At 39.4% G+C, this 20,254-nt stretch overlaps 1 long non-coding RNA gene across 1 annotated transcript in view; it reads right to left on the bottom strand.

The window, feature by feature from the left end:
* Positions 1 to 16,921, bottom strand: part of LOC308547175 — a 33,210-nt gene extending 16,289 nt beyond the window's left edge. The window contains exons 1-2 of the long non-coding RNA XR_013997463.1: positions 16,852 to 16,921; positions 14,192 to 14,262 (exon numbers count right to left, since the gene is read on the bottom strand). This is a non-coding gene — a long non-coding RNA (uncharacterized lncRNA). The remainder of the gene's footprint in view (positions 1 to 14,191; positions 14,263 to 16,851) is intronic.
* Positions 16,922 to 20,254: the final 3,333 nt, after the last annotated feature.

Here is a 20,254-nt window from a genome sequence, read left to right as displayed (position 1 = left end):
GAGACGAAGCGGAGCGCCCGGCTGCGCCCCCGCGGTCAGCCCCGCGGAACGGAGCTTGGCCTTCTCGGGCGAGGCCGCGTCACCAGCGCCCGCTAACGAGCCGTTTCTTCCAGGGAGGTTTGATTCTGCTTCAGGTCGTTTGTACTTTTGGTGAAAATTTTCTAAAAGAAAGGAGAAAAATTTGGACCATAAATTCAACACAAATGTCGTCATCCTTGCCCTCCGGAAAGAAGAATTATCCAAACAAGGCAGTGAAAGAACAGCGCTTCTAAACTCCGTCTTCACGTGGAAAATAACACAAGTACTAAAACTGATAACAATAGTGCCCCTGTGGTTTGACAAGGATGTGTAGGAGAGGCGGTGAGCAACACTGAAATTCCTTCAGGTATTTGCAGAACTTCTGAGCTAAAGTTAAAAGCTAAAATTATCATTAAAAATACAAAGTATTTTTAACCGCACATCAATTAACAATGTTCCTGTGTCAATTCTACTGCTTTTGACTATCCCTTTGGAAATATTTTTTAGGTACTGTGAGATTTCCACCTTGAATATACTATTTCAGGAATTGTGGTGGTTTTGGTTTTGGTTTTGTAACTGCAAGATATCTTTTATGTCACCAGGACTGTTACTACCGGCTACGGCCAAAATCTGGTTGAAGCCCCCCCCACCCACACTTTTTATTCTGAACAATTGGATATTTGTTGGTAATTGTATCTATTAGCTACCTAATGATCCATTTCTGTGGGCCAGATTTCAAAATAGCTTAATAAAAAATGATATAAGCAAAATGTGGTTGCTTGAATCCTGAGGAACTCCAGTACAATATAACTCAAAAATACTGGCTCTAAAGTCTCTAAAATTTGGCTGGTTTGGGGCCACAACTCCTTTACAGTAGTCCTTTTCCATAAATGAATGAACAAAAAGGTAAGATTATAAAAATACAAGCCATTTTAGGAAATTTCCCATTACTTTATTCGGTGAACAGGGATAGTAAAGAAGAAAAGGGAGGTTTCAGGCTGAAGAAATGGGAATGGGGGTGCGGTGCACTGAATGCTTGTGTCCCCCTAATTTTTATGTTGAAGCCTTAATCCGCAATGTTAGGGACCTTTGAGATGTAATTAGGTTTGAGAGGTTATGAAGGTTTTTAAAATAATGGGATTAGTGTCCTTATAAGAGGAAGAGAGACCAGAGCTCACTGGATCCTCCAGCGCACAAATGAGAGGCCACGTGAGCCACAGCAAGATGACAGCCTTCTGCAAGCCAGAAAGAGAGACCTCACTAAGAACTGAATCTTCCAGCACCTTGATCTAGGACTTCCAAGCCTCCGGAACTGAGAAACAAAGGTCTGTTCTTTAAGTCGCCCAGTCTATGGTATTTTGTTACAGCCGCAGGAGCTGACTAAGACCAAGTGTCTGCTGGGAGAGCAATAGTAGTATTTGAGGGAAATTTCAAATGCCCTCTGAAAAGCAACAGACAGCTTCAGCATTGCCACCACTCTAACAGAATCACCACAATAAAACTGTCACATGTCTTGCCTCCTGGACACTTAATGCCTCTTTAGGTTAAGAGAGACCTGTACTACTTTGGAACAAAGTGCTGCCTCACCCCATGGTTACAGAAGAGCTTGGGCCAAGCACCTACCCCTAAAATGCAGTTCTCTCCCACCTGCAGCAAACTTCAGAGTAGATTGGGTGGTTCCAGATAATAAACAGTCAAAACTTCTAGGGCTAAATAGAGCTTTAATTTACCTTAGATTCTAGCAACATATAGACAGACACCCCTAATAGCTCTAGGTCTTAAATCAAGTATTAAAAATGTAAGTAAAATATTCTATTAATTTAAAGGGAATAAATTGACACAAACATCTGCCTAGATTATGTCTTAATAATTAATACACTGCACTTATGCATTATTATAAAAAAGACATCTATTGCTGATGTCTTCTATATAATGCCAGGGCCTACAGTCTAGACTTAACAGACAACATATTTGCAGAAAAAGAAAATGAATATAACTAATTATGGTCAAGAAAGGTAGAATGATTGAGCAGATAGTCATCGGTATCTGTGCATAAAAATTTTATTATATTCACATAGCATCAACTTTAATTCTAAGTTTGGTCTTCTGGTCTAGTAGCCTCCATCTATAGACAAATTGTCATACATGCTATGGTGAAACTGACAAAAACTCAGAAAGGTAAATTCCTAAATTAAGCCTCTTAAACAAAAAATTGAATCGAATTATCTATTTCATTAAAGCCAGTTAACTAGAGCAGTTAACTTTTAACTGCTTTATTAACAGGGTTATCACTATGCCAGAAAGAGGCTGTGTCTAAATATTAAACGTAAGGGATTCAGCATTACCAAGCCAGCCTCCCAGACGACTGAACCTAATTTTCTGCTATTTGTGTCATGCATAATTTCAAATCACCAAAGATTTTTTTAATGCTCTACTCCTATCCTAGACATAACGTGCTTGTCTATCCTTTATCAAATCTTGACAAATAGTAACACTAAGAATGCAAAGTTGCTAAAAGTGCATGAGGCAAGATGCAAATTCCTCTTCATTTATTCCATGAACACTTTTCCTGGTGTTCTTAACCTGCCTAAAGTTTCTAGCAGGGGAATTGAATATCAAACAGGCTGGTAATTGTCCCTGGTATTTGAGGTTTACAATCTAAGAAACAGCATGCTGGCAAAAGTAGTCCCCTCAAAAGTAATCTAATCTGGTTTTGATTAAGTCTATTTCCCTTTTTGTTTATAGTGAGACCTGGTGCCAGATAACTCTTCCAAGAGCAAAGCGTATTTTTTCCTGCTAAAGAACGTGCAACTGCTTCCTACTAACCAGTGGCTGTAGTCACTGGATCAGGATCCACGGCCTCCCATCATCTGCCTCTGCTTTTTTTCGGCCCACATTTGTCTTCCTGCACCTCTCAAAATGAATTCTAAACTCCAGCCTGGCCAAGCTTCTTATTGTTTTCCTTACTTATGCATATTCTTGTCTTTATTGCCCTCACCTCTAATGCCCTTTGGTTCCCCGCCCCCTAAGTCCCCCTATACTCACCCCACACGCATCCCAGGCTTGGAATTCATTGAGACCTCAGTTTGTGAGAATAATATCAACTCTAATTCCATTGGTCTCATTAAAGGAAATAACATTTGAATTGTGCCAGGCACAAAGGAGACTCTCAGCAAATGTCAGCTCCCTCCCTTGCCTCAGTTTTTCAAAATGCTAACCATCCTAGACTTGTAAAGAAAAAAGCAATGTTTATTCAGTAATTATGGTATGGTTCAAGGCATGTTGGGAATTCATCTTATGGAATTATCTTCAGTGCTCTGTTAGGAATTTATTCCTCTGCAAGTTCTGGATAACCAGAGGAGCAGACGCTTAATAATCAAAGATATATTTTGCATGTAACAGGACATCCAGAGAAGCAAAGTCCAGGGCTGGGATGGCCATTCCGGGATGTTGTCAGGATTCCACCTCCTCCTACTGTTCTGCCCAACCATCCTTAGGGTGTGGCTTTTTCCCTCAAGGTGTCCTCAAGTCTGTAATCTGTTGATACTCCCCCTGGTATCCCAGGAGGACACACAGGCCTGGAAGAAGGCAAAAGGGCCTGAAACTGTCTCCCCTTAAGTCTTTTCCTTTTCAATAGAGAAAAGAACCTTTCTCAAGAATGTCTACCTCTAGCCTGGCCAGGTGTGGCTCAGCAGTTGAGAATCATCCTAGGATCCAGGAGATCGCGGTTCGATTCCTGGTCAGGGCATGTGCCGGGGTTGCAGGCTCGACCCCCAGTGTAGGGCGTGCAGGAGGCAGCCGATCAATGACTCTCTCATCATTTATGTTTCTACCTCTCTCTTCCTCTCCCTTCTTCTCTATCTCTGAAATCAATAAAGATATACTACTACTACTAATAATAAAATGTCTACCTAAAAATCATAGGCAAAGACAGTATTGCCTGTCCCCTCTTGCCACCCCTCATTACCCCATGAGCCAGGAGATGGAAGTGTTCAGCTTCCTAGCTTCTGTAGTAAAGGAAGTAAGGGAACAGGGGCTGAATGAATATGGGATTAATCAGCCGATAATATCTACCACATCTTCAAAGTCTGTGTATAAGCAAGCCTATAAGTTTAGCAAAGAATTAGCCCTAAATTCACCCTCAAAAAAAATAGTGTGAACTATGGATATTCAAAAAAATGTGTCATGGGTTTTTAATTCCTAAAGAGGAAATGCAAACACCATCGGGACAATAGCAGCCGCACTGAAATAATTATACAGTTTCCAAAAGTAATTAGTTTAGAGTAGACAGTATTCAACTAGATTGATGACTTCCCATATGTTTTGGCTCTAAACAAAGTCCGTATGTCACTGTTAAGGAGTACACTTACTCTTTTATTCCCAAAGAATGTCATTGGTGCACAAGTGTTCTTCGAAAAAATTAGGAAGCTCTTTGAAGGTAGCCTATGTTCGGTGCCTCTTCTTTACCCCTACTGCACGAGCAGGGAACAAAATAGAGTACACTGAGTGCTACTTTCTAAAAGAGGTTTCTGGGGCAGGGTGAGTGGCGGCTGCAAATTTGTGCTGGGCACACTGGGGCATTATAATGTTATAACTGCCCTTAGCAGAGGCCCTATATGTGATAACTACTCAATAAATCTTTGCCAAGTTGAATATGGGCCATTTATCTGCCATAAAGTTAAACATGCAGGTCCCTTTTCTATGGATCTGAGTGGGAGAAACTGCTGTTAGGCACTTCTGACATTCCTGATTTTATAACTATTTGGTTGTCAACTTCTCCCCTGAGTAGAGTAAGGAATATGTATGAGTAAAAATAGAAAGGACAACATCATCGCACAACTCCAGAGGGCATCATTCACAGTGCAGCCAATGGAACCAGGCTGTATACAACGCATGGGGCCTTCTGCAACAGGCCTGTGAGGACACTCCAAGGACACAGCTACTGAGGGCTCTGGCTTTTGTCCATTTCACAGCTGACTGATGGCTTAGAAAGAAAAATTCTTCTGCAGGAACAGACTATAGTTCCAAGGAATCTGTTGCAATTGATAATTAGATCCTTTTTATATACCATGTGAAAAGCAAGTGTCCTCCTTTTGATAAGTTGCTCAACCTATAAAGCAGGTGAATTTTTACCTTTCTCATTGTGACATCCAGGATCATGGTGGGGAAGACCCAACAATATGGCTCAAAGTGCTGCCATGCATTTTAGAAGATGGATTTTAAATGTGAAATTAGATTTCACTCGAGGTCTCAGGGAAGTTAAATGGCACACTGGACACCAGTCCAGCCCAGTGAATTCTGACATCAGAGTGTGTTCCTAGTTTTGGAGAGGTTGAATTGCTATGTGTCATGCAGCTCCAGAGAGTCCATTGCAAACCTTCCAAGACTTTTGCAAGCAAGTTCACGTAGTGGTGGCAGCTCAAAATTGGCTGTGCTGGAACTACTTACACCACAAAAGTCCACAAATTCTTCAAATTAGGGCTTTTTAAAAAGCTGTTTGGTAAACATTTACAAACACGCCACTGCCAGACCCCACACAAGTCACAATCAGGAAAGCCGGGGGTCTCCCAGAAAAGTTGCTAATAGAGAATCACCAAAGTCTAGGGAAAGAGTCAAATAACAAGTCAGTGTTGAACATCAGCAGATGTCCTACCCTGAGCTGAGTTCTATGGAGATAAAGTAGGAAACTTAAAGCCAATTCTCTGACTTAGGAAGATCTCCCAACTGACTTTCAAACTATAATAGTACCAATAACCGTAAACACTCAATCCAATCCTTACAGTGTGCCAGATAGCTATCACCTCAGTCCTCAGAATCTTACAGCATTGATCTTATTTTATAGATGAAGAAACAGAAACTCAGAGGCTGAGCATATCACTCAAGCTATACAGAAAGTGGGCAAAGCCAGGGGTCAGCACCAACCTGGCAGACCCCTGGCAATGACACCCACAAAACAACAGTAGGATGCAGTGAGGACAAGCAGGGGCATACTGCAATGCCAGGGCCACCTGCAGGAGACCAGGGAGGGGAGACCAGCCAGGGACTCAGTAGGGGGTCAGGACAGAAAGGTGTAGGTGGTGGGGGAAGGCAGGAGGGACAGCCGTGGAAGAGAGCAGAAGAAAAGCCCACAGCTGTTGTGGGTGTGCAGGGCCTATGACTCGGGCTTGACTAGAACAAAAGGTGACCCCCACTCCAGGGCCACCCAAAGATCTCCAAATAAGCCTCTGAGGCATGCATTGCACATATCTCCCCAAGATAAGCTGCCAAGAGACAATGCTTGAACAACTAGCTCATCTGCATAATATCACTATTGAATTTCCTTTTTCTTAGAAACTACAAGTCATTACTTCAAATTCTCATTCCCCAACATTAACAAAGAACTAAATTTATGTTTTCTCAGTGTGCCAAATCATAGTTTATTTCCCTAGTTATTAAAACTTTGGTGGTGGAAATTATACTTTGCGTTCATGTCATGGTGTAACTAATGCTGATGTTGCTGGAAATTGTAAAACTTTAGTCTATCATCTAAAAACAGATTAAGTATTAATTAATGATTTCATCTCTTCAGTGTCTCAATATGTGGAAGTCCCTAGCTTGGCCAACGTTATGTGAAAATACATAGGAAGGGGTAAAAGAAGGTTGGTTCTGGGATTCAAGGAAGTGTTTGGTGTGCTGAGGCAGAATCACAGTTCTGTGGATGAGCATTCAAGTTCTGCACTGCTGGTTTTACCTATAAGTCTGGATCCTTTGCTAAAGTTGCTGGAAAGGCCAACAGATAATAAAGCATTTGATCCCAGGCCTGGATTGGCTCTAACTCAGATACTAATTACATTTGGGGAGGATAGTGGAGAGCCAAAATTAGGTTATCAGGAAAAACATATGGCCATAAATGAAGCTATTCATATGAGCAATATGTAATATAATAAAGCAGTGTAATAATAAAGTTACTAAAAGAAATAAGAAGGTGACAAACCTTATTGTCCCAACTGGAGTGGTTTTGATAGTGAAAAAAGGCACCATTAATGACTATGTCAGAACAACCTAACTGAGTTGTCCCAAAACATCAGTCACACGATCATGTAACAATAAAGAGGGTGGAATGTGGAAAAAGCCACATAAAAATAAGTATAACTAAAAAAAGATTATGGAAGAGGAAAGAGATCACATGACAGGCAGGCTAAGAGCATGAGATGGGTTGCTGCAAAAGTCCACATGGGGAAAGAGAGTAAATTGAGCTGCCCATAGACAGAATTGGATTTCACTTCCGATGCTTAAGCATCAGGTCCCTTTCCAAGATCCTAGCAGTGGGTTCACATGATCCTATATTTTGTAAAATAAAAAAAGGTAAGAAATTTGTGTATGCTTTTACTTAAAGAAGTTCCATCAAGTTGTATGAGCATCTGGCCCCACACACCTACATGTATTCCTGCCTACAAAGCTGATCCTTCAACAAGGCTGCCACCAGGCTTCAAGGCATCAGTACCAGGCTTAGGCCATGGAGAAACAAAGCTTTTTCAAAATGCCAACATTACTCCTCTGAAGTTCTCATTTTTCTCAGGCCACAGTTATCAGGAGACATGGCCTGAGCAGTCAGCCGCTTGCCCACCACAGTGTTGGAACCCAATTTAGTAAGTTGGAGAGGCCACCAAGTGCACTTCAGCTAGTCATCTAAATGTCACTGACAGTATTCTATAGACAAAGTTATATCTTCAGCTTCCAAGTGAAGGTAGCAGGAGCTTTTTAGGTAAGTGTGTGAATGGCCCAATATCGAAGTGAGTTTGCTGGGCTGCTCTGTAGATAAAGATGGATTCTGTCCGTTCATTTTGAATGTTCTCACTCAACTACATGTACTAGAACAGGTGTCCTCATGAGGTTCCTTTTCTTTGTCAACTCATGAGGTTCCTTTTCTTGGGGCTCAGCCAACTCACCATTTTGCCCCCTCCCCTTTAACCACAAAGAGATTATGAGGACTGAAGAGCAGGTGGGTGGGAGCTTTCTAGAGTAGGACTCAGATACTCTGGGATCAAATGTCAGCCAGTACTGAGGAACATATAAGAGATCCATAATCTGCTGCACTTTCTTAAACTGCACCAGTGCAGGAGAGAGGGAGATGACAATTTTTTCCTCAGAACAATGAGCCTCTGAAAGCTGAGTGGGAGAAATTAGTGACAATAACATGATGTCTGTCAACTTTTGAAAAATTAGAATCAGAAAACCAAAAGTCAAGTTGAAAGAAGACAAATTAGGTTATATCAAGAGTTGACACATCATTGAATGCCTGCTAATGGGAAAAAAAGATTTCATTTAAACATTCTTATTGTCTTTATGCATAACACTTTTAAAATCACATAACATTTTTATAAGAGTATTAAAAAATAGCCTTGCTTTTAATATGGAAGAGATGATGACAAGCATTTGAAGTTCATTCTCTAAAAATGGCAGCTGCTCTTTCTTTAGGCTTCTTTTTTCTCTCTTCTATTTTCTAAAGCTTTACCCTAAATAATTCAGGTGGAAGCAGAAAGAGAAGCCACAAAACATCCCAATTGTTGTGTTGTACTGGAAGTTTTAAGAAAGGGATTGCAGTAAAGCCAGAGACATAGCATGAGAGTGACAGTGAGGACTTAACGCCCAGTGCTTAGTTGGAGGACATTTGAAGACAGACAATCAATCCCAGGCTCTGCAACTGTCTGGCTGAGTTCCCTTGGACATGATGTTCAAATCTTCACTTTCTTTTCTGAATAATGGGGTAGTAATTGTGCTTTATATTTCAAAGAGTTAATGAGGACTAATAAAATAATATTCCTGAGGAACTTAGCATAGCACTGGCACACATTAAGTACTCAGTGAATATTCATTTGCTCTATCCTGAAAATTCTTAACTCATAGTCAAAAAGTAGACTGACAAAGGCCTTAGGAATCATCTCTATCCCAGAGTCAAAAGAAAATCCTGTTTGATAAGTTGTGTCCTCTCAGAGCTTACCATGTAAGTGTGTTCAAATAAAAAACAAGCACTTACTGTGTATCTGTTTCAGCCAAGGCACTGAGCTGGGCATCAGAAAACAGAATACTAAAATATGATTTTTTTTTTTAAGTGAGGATAATTTTCTCATTTGAATGTCCTCCTCAGCAGATTGAAATTTAATTTGTTAGGGTAATAGGCTGAGACATTTTCTACGGCTAGCAGATGTGACAAAGCCACATGGCCACATGGCTTCTTAAACTTGATTGAACATTTAATAATGCTAATGTCAATGATCACTTGGAGATAATCGGCAATTATTTTTGGAACAACCATGAAACCTACACACCCTAGAAGACCATGCTCAGAGATAGTCATTGTCAGTGCATGTTTATATCCAACCAGGAGCCACCGGTTGGAGCACTTAGGCCACCCAAGAGGCAGTCTGGAGTCCAACAGTTCTGGAGTTTAATCCCATCTCCACTTCTCATGAGTTGTATAACTTTGAGTAAGATACAACCTCAGTTTGATGTGTTATATGTACTCAAAGGGATAAAACACTTAATATTGGACCTGGTAACTTATAAGCCCTAAATAAATGTTTGGAAAACTTTAGAAAAATGGGTCTCTGAGATGGAGATATGAGAAGAAGATTTTCTTGTCCAAATTAAGTCCTTTACTAATCCTTTTTCTTGTGTTGACAAAAGAAATGACTCAAGTTAAATATTTTTGTAAGATTGATATATAACATTAGGTAAGTTTTAGGTGTATGACATTATAATTTGATATCTGTATACACTACAAAGTGATCTCCTCCGAAAGTCTAGTTACCATCCATCACCACACAATTGGTCTTCATCTATTTGCCCACGTTACAACTTCTTTCCCCCCTGGTAACCACCAGTCTGTTCTCTGTATCTATGAGTTTGTTTTTTGTTTGTTTGTTTGCTCATTTGCTTTGCTTTTTTAGATCACACATAAGAGTAAAGTCATACAGTATTTGTCTTTCTCTGTTTGACTTATTTCACTTAATATAATTCCCTCTAGGTCTATCCATATTGTCATAAATATCGCAAAGGGCAATATTTCATTATTTTTTATGGCTGAGTAGTATTCCAAACATACCACACCTTCTTTATCCATTCATCCATCGATGGACACTTAGAGTGTTTCTGAATCTTGGCTATTGTAAATAAGGCTGCAATAAACATAGGGGTGCATATTCCTTTTCAAATTAGTGTTTTCGCATTCTTTGAATAAATACTCAGAAGTGGAAGAGCTGGATCATATGGTAGTTCTAGTCTTAGTTTTTTGAGGAATCTTTATACTGTTTTACATTGTGGCTGTACCAATTTACATTTCCATAAAGCAAATACCAATTTTACCTCAATTTTTAAAAAAATCAATATAAAGGGATATCAGGAAGAGATCATTGAATAAAAGATATTTAAGAGATATAAAAGGCAAATTTAAAAAATAATAATAAAATAAACTATTTTTGTTTGTGCTTAAATAATGAATGAAGCTTATGGTAACCATAATTGCTGTTTTTGATGTCTTGAATTACCTCAACAAGACCATTATACTCTGGAGTATAATGTTGATCCCATGTGAAGTACTATTCCCTGAGCAAATTTGTTGTCAGAGGAGGGAAAAAAACAACTAAATATTGATCCTATAGAATTTCACAAATGATAATGCTGAAAAGAAAATTTAAAAATCTCTGTAAGCATGTAGGGTCTTGATAATTAAGGGAGCTATTATCTCAGCAGCTGCGAAATACATGAAGCATTTAAATGTTGGCAGTTAAATGATACCTCTCATGTGAAACATAGATATTCCAAGGTCTGATTTTCTAATTGTACATTATCCAGCTTCCTAAATTACCTTTGTGTTGCTCACACTCAACATTGGGGATTCTAGTGTTCACTACCAACTCTACTAGAAGGAAAGTAAAAGTGAAACATAAAGAGGTACAGATCTATGGAAATGTTTAAAAATTTTTAACATCCCAGAGCAATTCCTAAATCAGAGGAATTCAGAAACTGGCCAATCACGAGGCTGAACTGGTTTCCTTAAGTCCTACCCACTGGCTGATCAGCAGATGTTCCTAGGCATGGTTGGAAAGCTAGAAAAATCCCTTATTAAAATTTTTCAATGGTTGTTTCTTTCCCTCAGCCTTTTTACAATTAAGATTATTACTGTACATTTCTTGTTTATTTTGTACCTAAACCTAGGGTTTCCAGACTCGCTATGATGGTGTCCAGTTCTGCAGATCACCACAGTGCCTTAGGTCTGTATCACCCCCAAAATGACTCAGTGTTTGGAGCAGAAATAATTTTGACATTAGGTCTTGTCTGTGTTCCAGTGACACTGTACAATCAAACAGAAAGTCACAGGTAAGTCACTGTACAATCAAACAGAAAGTCATTTTGCTGTGCGGTAAGGACATTGGGAAGATGTTGCTTATCTCCTCACAAGAGGTTTTATGCCAAAACAAGACTGCTCCCCTCTGTTGCCAAGGGAGGGAGATATTACAAAGTAGGTGCTCTGAAATGGGACAAAGCACAAAAGCCAAAAGGAAATGTTTTCACCATGAACATTCTACCTCAACTGGACAAACTTGGAACACAGGGGGGACTTTCCTGAAATATCCACTTCTATAATTCAATCTGGTACACTTAATTGGAGATTTTCAGGATAATTGGCTCTTTTGGACATTTAAAAGCGAAAATAGCCAGGTCTGTTAATGGAAGATCAGGTGTCGGGCCTTTCAAACTATTATCCACAGCCATTAAGGCAGTTCCAGGAAAAGCACACTGGACAGTGTGCTGCCCATTAGCCAGAGCGCGATTTAAACCGACAGGCATAGAGCCGCGGGCACGGCTGCTGCCACCAGCACAGTGGGAAGCTCCTGTGCTCTCTATAGGCTTTTCCAGAACTCCTGTCCAGGGCCCAGTCCTCTGGCCCATAGGGAAGGAAGTGGGGCTTTCATGTGAACCTAAGGATAACCTGAAAATAAATCTCCTAAACCATAGCTACTCTGATGGTCCCCAGCTAGACGTGTGTGTAACTTTATATTTTCTTCTGTTTTCAAGTACAGAGTCCTGCAACTGTGTCATGCCTCTGGTGCTAGGTGGACTTAGACTCACCCCAACAGTGAAATGAAAGAAGAGCTTGCTGGATGGCACCATACCCAGCAGCCAAGAATAAACGCTTTATTTTCTTCACTGATCATTACGCATGTTTGCTTTTGATAGGCCCCACTTGCCAGAGTTTGCCTTCTTGGCCCGTTACAGCAGTCCTTTTTTGTCTTCCAAATACCATCGTGTGCCTCAACCCCACGGCGGCAGTAACAAAGAAAGCAGTGATTGGAAGCTGTGGGCACGTTGCAGTCGGGACGGATGACTGCGACAGGGGTCCCGGGGGGCTGCGGGGAGCAGCAGGCCTTTCCCTCGGGGAGTAAAAACCCAGACAGACCTCTGGCGTGAAAAGCCCAAACAAACCTTTCTTCTAAAACACACCTTATTTTAAAGATGTATTATAAGAACTATTCACACTGTATTTTGACCATTTTCTCTGATTTCCTCATAAGGCTCATTTTGAAACATCAAAAATTCATTTCCAGGGCTTCCGTGCAGTAAGAGGCAAAACATTAAAAATGTTGTCACACTCAGGGGAAAGGGCACGAGGCAGTTCAAAAAGCTACACGGCACTGCCGCCATCTAATTTCTCCACTCCCTATTACTTCGCTGATGAAAGGTAAAATTACCCTTCATTCCTCCTTTGCCACCTAGAACGGCGTGTGTGTGAGACACTCCATCAGCCATCACCAGACGCCTTAAGGAAGTTGTTGTCTATAAGGAACTGGGTTAGTTGTCATAAAAGTGAAATGGGGCCTTTCTTTCAGCTAATGTAACATTTTCCAGCAGTATCTGCGATTCTTATTCTCTGTGTTTATCTACTTATTAGTCTAGGCTTAACAGGGGTGTACTTTAGGGGGCTGCAATGCAAACAGTGATTTGGATCTGGATAGAGAGTACACAGATACGCAATTTAACAGATCTATAAAGAGGCACCTGGATTTGGGCTTCGTTACTGATACAGGATGGAGAAGGCACCAACTGGGTGGATATTCCATCACATCCAGGCGTGGGAGAAGCAGCTTCAGATGGAAGAAAATTCCACTTGGCTTTGTGCATATTTCTAGCTTTATCTTCAACTTGATTTTTAGTGATCTGCATGGAGATTTTAGCTGGAGATGCCACATCCATTCCTCTGTATAAATGGGTTAGTAAGTTTCCTTATGGAGATGTTTTCTTATTTTAAAAAAGTTAGTGTTTTATCTTTGTATTAAAAGATACAAAGTACAAAGGGAAATTGGCACTAACTCCAGACGTGTTCATTGGAAACATGGTCAGGCTATTATTTCAAAGACAAAGCTGAAATCCAAGCAGATGTTTGCTGACTGCCGTTTGCCAGGACATGTTGCAGCTCCCCAGAAAATTATTCAAGACTGAAGTAGTGATGCCTGTGCTTGTCCAAAAGACAGAAGGCTATCAAGGTGCATTTTTATCAGGTCATTCCCTAAACCCAAGTAGATAAATGATTCTAGTGACACGTAATATATACTCTCGAATAAGTTTGGTTACCTGGAGGTTACAATTCTTACTAACTGCTTACCACAGGGCATTTGTGGCATTACGATCATCTTACAGGTAAATATCTGAGAGTTATGTTAAGCTGAATTAATTGTAATTCCAAGGGAGAATGTTCTGATGCAACCAGCCAGGCTTCACCAAATACTGCATTGCTTTCTAAAGAACAAAAGCAAAGAAATGCATAGCCAGTCCTCTACATCGTTTTTCCTTAAATATTATATTTTTCAGTAAACAACAGAGGCCCAGTTACTAGAAATAAATAAACTGGGACTTTTGGAAATGTGAGGATATGTGAGGATCGACCATATGTTTACTTCACGGTGGCTTGCATGATAATCACTGGAGACTTGTGGGACCCAGAGAACAAACCCTTCCTGCCCCCACCCCACCCCCACCACCCTTCCCCTTCTCTGCTCAGACTTGAGCAATCTGCTTTCAGGACTTAGAGAAGTGAAAAGCAAAGCTGTCTGGAAGCAAAGACAGTCTGCAGGCACTTCACTATCAAAATCCGATCACCCACTTTTCTCCCGCCACCAACCCCTCACCCTCTCACCTCGCTCTGGATATAGGAAAGCGGCCTCATCATAAACAAGCTGCTTCCTTTTCTCTCTCCTTTCTTCTTCCCTAGTAGACATAAAAGAGGCAGCTCTTAACAGAGTTGATATATTTTTGAATCCAGCTATCTTTTGGCATTCATATTTGTATAGCTCTAAATTCATTTATTTTATGTTTTGATTCCATATTTTCCTTTCCATTAGTCCTAGTCACAATTCTTAAACAACCTGGCCTTGATCTTTTCAGTGGTGATTCACTGGGATTCCTGCATTTCATGAGCTCTAACTCCCTGGGCCTCAAAAATCAGTGGCTTTCAAAAAATACTTGGACTTCAATTTGACAAAGAATTGAGTACCTATTGTGTGTGCAATGTAGAATTGAGCACCCAGAATAGGAGATGCGTGAGTCACCATTCCCCAGGAGTCTCAAAGAGTTCCCAGTATCCAATGTGGTGAGTGCTGTATGGGACTGTGAACGAGCTATGCAATCAATCACCAGGTACCAAGATTGTCCGTGTACAAAACAGAAAGAGAGATACAAACATAAACTCATAAGTGATAAGTAAAAAAAAAATAATCTATTGTGTAAGGTAGTAATATCACAATTCATGTTTATTGATAAGTCTGGGGGCAAGAACAACCGTAATAACCAAATAATGATTTTTGAGTAATATTTATCACTTATATGAATTAGAACTCCTTGGAGAATTGGCCAACTTCAGGTTTAGAGCAGGATATGTACAACATGAGTCTGAGACATCTTATTGTGCCAGAAGACAAGGAAGCTACAGCTAATTGTGCTAAACACAAAACTAGGATGGGCCTAGTTATGCCATCGACATTTGAACACCAAAAACATTCAGTGTTGTAAACATGTAAAATATGTAAAACCTCTGAGTTCTTAAAATTCCAAAATAATAATATCTCATTGGATGCTATTGCTAGGGTACTAATTTATTATTCTGAAAACTGAAAATAAAGGTATGCATCTTGCCTTTCTTGTATATATTATATTTTAGAGTAGACAAATAGTTGATGAGGAAAAGCTTTTTATATATGAGTTCAAATTAATAAATGCAGAAAAAAATGACAGAATTGGAAATCACAACTTTACAATCTTTAATGAAATAATTGTTTTGGACAATGGTTGTTAAAACCCTTCAGTGAGAAGCTGATTGGGAATTTTATAATGTATGGGTTAGACTTACTGGTGTTCATCAGTCAATTTGAACATCACAGGAAGAGAAATAACTAGGTGTTAGTGTCACCTGATATAAAGCCTTTTAAAGTATACTACATCGTATCTATGACATAGTCTTGTTCAACAAAACAAAGTTGCATCAAATAGAATCTATAGATGCATTGCTAGTTTATAAAAAATATATGGAATAGAGAGAGGTGTTAAACCACACCTCAAGGGTGCAATTGGCTGAGTCTACAATCCAACAAATTTTACAGAAAAATTACTTTATTTTTTTTAAACTTATAAATAGCAGGAAAAAATAATGATGGGGATTGTTAAAGGTTAAAAATAATCTTTATAATGCATTGCCCACAAAATAGAATGCAGTTTCCTTATTTTGATTCTAATTTGAAAAAGAAAAAAAATGTTAAAAGTAATTTTTGAGAAAATTGAGAAAATTTGAATATAGCTGAGTATTGGTTAATATTGAGAAATTATTATTAACTTTATTAAGTGTAATAGTGCTATTTCATAACTATTAGAAATACATACAGAGGTATTTGTAGGAGAAATTACATGGTCTGGAATTCATTTTAAAATACTTAGTGATATAAAAAGGAAGATAGATGAAACAAAACAAAACAGAAAAGGCAAAATGTTGGTAATGGTTCAAGCTGATAAGGAAGGCTGTGCCCACAAAGCTCAACAAGACCAGGACTGGGAGCTTCAGGGAGGTGGGTAGTAAATGGGACTTTTTCCCCTCTCATACTTGCATATAATTTGAAACTTTATGAATAAGAATGTAAAATGTAATTCTTTTGCATTAAAAAAAATTTAAAAAAGGAACAACCCACTAGGCAAACTGTAAGAGTTGAATTTGCAGGAGAATGAGGAAAGTGGAAGAAGGAATTTGGCAACCAGCTTCAGAAGATGCTGCTGGGTGTATGCCTCCCCTGTGACAAAGACGGAGTTGGGAAGAGATGTCTTGTGCACAGAGCCAAGTCAGTCCTGGCCAGTGACACAGGCAGCAATGAAGAGAACAACCTCCAAAAGCTGGTGGCGGATATGTGGTCCAGACAGGAGAAGCGTGTGGGGAGGGAGATGAGAAAGAACAGCCCAGAGACATGAGTGGAAACGGTAATTTTTTAAAAGGGGTATGTGTGAGCAAGAAGGAAACAGTAAAAGAAAGAGAGGAAAGCTGAGCCCACCTGTGGAAGTTTGCTTAAAGCTGACCGCCCATAAGCAGGAAGGGCCATTAGGTTTGCCACATCATTGCTATTTGGCTGCCATAGGTCCCCATGGTTCCCCATGTTCGTGATCAAGATTTCTTCAACGCCCATTCAAAAATACATCCCATCCACTAATTAGGTCTACTTGCAAGCACACAGAAAAAAATAGAGTAGCAGCATCTTGCTGGGTTTTCTTAATTCTGACAGATGGCTTCTTCCTAGATCTCTGAATGTTGGTGATACCAACCTCTGGGATAGCCAAGTGTAGGACACAGTCCAAACAACAGGCCGCTTTTGCTTGGTGTCAGTTCAGCTTCCTACAAACAAAATTAAAGCAGCATCCAGTTAGCAATTGGAAACACATATCAAAGGGAGGGCGCTTAACTCAAAACAGATTTTTCTAACCACCCTCAATATACGTGTTTAGGAAGAATGCATCTTTTAGTTATAGCAATGCAAATGTCAGTGATTATAAACATGTGTATAATATAGCTTGCCAGCAATTTTTGCCCTTGAATGACGAGACCCATACAGAGTCCCAGGAAGAATGTGGAACTCTCGTTGATTTCAGCATGAAATACAGAGATATGAATGGTGGTCACAAGAAGGGACACGAAAATCCTGGGGATAATCCTTTGTGGGGAACGTGTTGCTTTTTTGATCCACATGCCTGAAAACAGTAAATGCATGTCCACTGACCAACACTAAGACTCCTTAAAGAATGCAAATACAACTAAGTCATTTGAAAGGAAGTGAATTTCCAAGGACTGGTAAAAAGGGGATCATTCTTAGAAGAGAAGCTCAGAGGAAGGAAGATGCTAGGAAGCCAGAGAGCTCTGATGAGTACTGACATGACATTCCTTCTTCAATTTTAGCAGCCTGGATGCATTTCACATTTTGTTTCCCAAACAAGTATTAGATTTTACCCCAGAAGGGAAAAGATTTATTCATGTACATTCTAAAGTCCTTTGTAAGGGAAAAACCCACTTCGCTGTGTCTTAGAATGTGTATAGAAAAATTAAAATGTCATGGTTGGAGTTGCTTCTGAGTTAATATCAGTAAATAAAATGTTTGCCTTTTGGTTTCTCTTTTACCAAACAAAATAGAGCTGCCAATTCATCCATCTGTAAAAGTACTCCTTATGTACTCCTCAAGAGAATTACTGAATTATTTTGTGTGCAAAAGTAGTTTTCTTGCATATTGTTCACTTCCTATGGCCAAAGGGGGAACATTTCAGTCCCTTCGCTGAGCCCTTGTATTTCATGCACATGCCTTATTTTGCTGGGGCTGTTTCCTTGTTAGAACACCTGCTCCCTTTTTTGTCAATCCAAATCCTTCAGTGTCCTCAGGGTCTAACCCAGGCTTCTGAAGAGCCTCCCCCAACCTCTTATCCTCACAGGGTTGTCCCCTTTGCCTGTGTACTTACTATCCAAAGGGGTAGCACTTGGTTACATTTTTTCTCACATTATTATAAAATTCTTTCTTTTAAAAAATTCTACCTTCTTCAACCAGGTGGCAAGATTCTTGTGGGATAAAGCCTGTTACATACTTCCCACATTTCACTTTAGACCTAAAATGGAACAGATATACCTTCTTGTGCTCAACTAAAAAAGTTTTGTTCTTCACTAATCTCCAAATGCATAATGGGACAAATATATGGATTATTGCAGTATTTTTACACTATTTGATGAGGGAGGAAAAGAAAAGACAGTAAGGGAAAACCTGCATAAATATATATGCCATCATAATGGGTATGAATTATTGGAAAGATTTCTAAAGACACACACAAAAACATCCATAAGGGAAGGATTAATAAATTTGATGCTCTCATAATTTGAAAATTAATTTAATAAAAGTCTTCCTACACAAACTGAGGAAGATATTTGCCACATATTTGACCAATAAAGAATTAAGATCTACAATGGGTAAGTAACTCCTACAAATGAAAAGCAAAAGTTAAACCACTCAGTAGAAAATGGCCAGAGGATATGAATAGGTAGTTGAGAGAAATGGAAGCCCAAATGATCAATAAATACAAGAAAAAATGTCCATCTCCCCTGGTATCATGTTAGTGTAAGGTAAAACAACAGTGAGGTACTATCTCCCACCCATCATATGGATAAAAAATTAATATCTAACAAGTTTGGGAGAAAATGTGGAGAAAAAGGAATTTGTAATATTGCCACTAAAAGAGTAAATTAGCACAACTGTTTCACAGAGCAATTAGCCAATAATATAGTTAAAGGGGCACATGCTCTAAAACCTTGGTAACCCAATTCAGGTGTATTTCTTGAGAGGCTCAGGAACATGTGAGCCACAAGATACATTCAGAGGCATTTACTGCAGCATCGTTTGTAATGAAATAAATTAATGCCCATAATAAGGTAACGAATCATAAATTGTGGCTTAATCATCCCATAAAACAAGTAAGATGATTAAACTAGAAATACATATATTGACATGGATAAATCTCAAAAGCATAATCATTAACGTCAGAAGTATACATGAAGAATGATACTCTTAAATATGATTTTGAAAACACACAACACAATTCTGCCTATTTTAGGAACCCAAAAGGTGAAATAAAAGCATAAAAATGTGAATGAGAATCCTACACGCTTCAAAAGATGCTGGAGATGCAGAGGTGAGAAACAATATGGAACACAAGTAGAAAAGAGGAGATTTACCTCAACAATGTTTACCTTAAAAATAGAAAATATGGAAATCAAGGTAGTGGGTATACATGTCTTTATATTTTATTCTCTGTTGCATGAGGCACTGAATATGAGTGGATGAAAGAGGCATTAAAATCCACCACTATTCCACGAGCCGTCTGAGATCAGGTTTCTATCTCATTTCCATGCCTTTTGAATCACCTATTCATTCCAGAGGGACAAGCTATTAAATTTAAAATTCAAATCACTTCCCTACCATAGCTGTCTTTGCATTGTCGCTTACATGTTTTAAATTTTTAATTTGCACCAAACACAAACTACTAAAACAGAGTTTACTCCAAGCATCATTAAGAGAGAGAACCCCGGTGGTAAACTACAATTTCTCACTTATTTTGGCAATTCAGTGTAATGGGAAGCGATCTCATCTGGGCTTGTTCATTACACTTCCTTAAGTATTTGGCATAAGCTTATTGGGGTTGTTTTTTAGTGTGGGGAAGAAAATCTAATCTTTTAGACTGCAGCTTCTGGCTCCCTGAAATGCCCCAGCAAGTGGAATGCCAAGCTTGCTACCAATTCGTCTACTTACTCAACAAATGCTTACTCTCTCCTGCTCTCTCCCAGATGCAAAAAAATGGAATTCAGTACCAAATACTACAACCCAAATACAATGAAGTACAATTGAAGTGGAGGCTACAGCTGGGATTCAACTAAGGGCTTCTCAAAAACTTGCTGGCTCTGAATTGCCGGGGGATGAGCAATGTCAAAGATAAAGCCAGACACTAGTTAAAGTGGTAAGGACAGATATTAATCAGCAATACACTATTACAATGGGGGGGAGGGAAACCCAGCATGAACTGGCCTCAGCCTCAATTTGTAGAGGCCACAGGGCCTTTGAAGACAGAATGAGGAAGCTGGGAAGGGTGAGCAGGAGCTCTGCAGAATCAGAGAAGCGAAAAATTACAAAAAGTAGCATTT

Source organism: Miniopterus schreibersii (genome assembly GCF_964146895.1).
Source record: "Miniopterus schreibersii genome assembly, chromosome: 17".
In the NCBI taxonomy this organism is placed as follows: Eukaryota; Metazoa; Chordata; class Mammalia; order Chiroptera; family Miniopteridae; genus Miniopterus; species Miniopterus schreibersii.
This window is presented reverse-complemented; position numbering and strand designations above follow the sequence as displayed.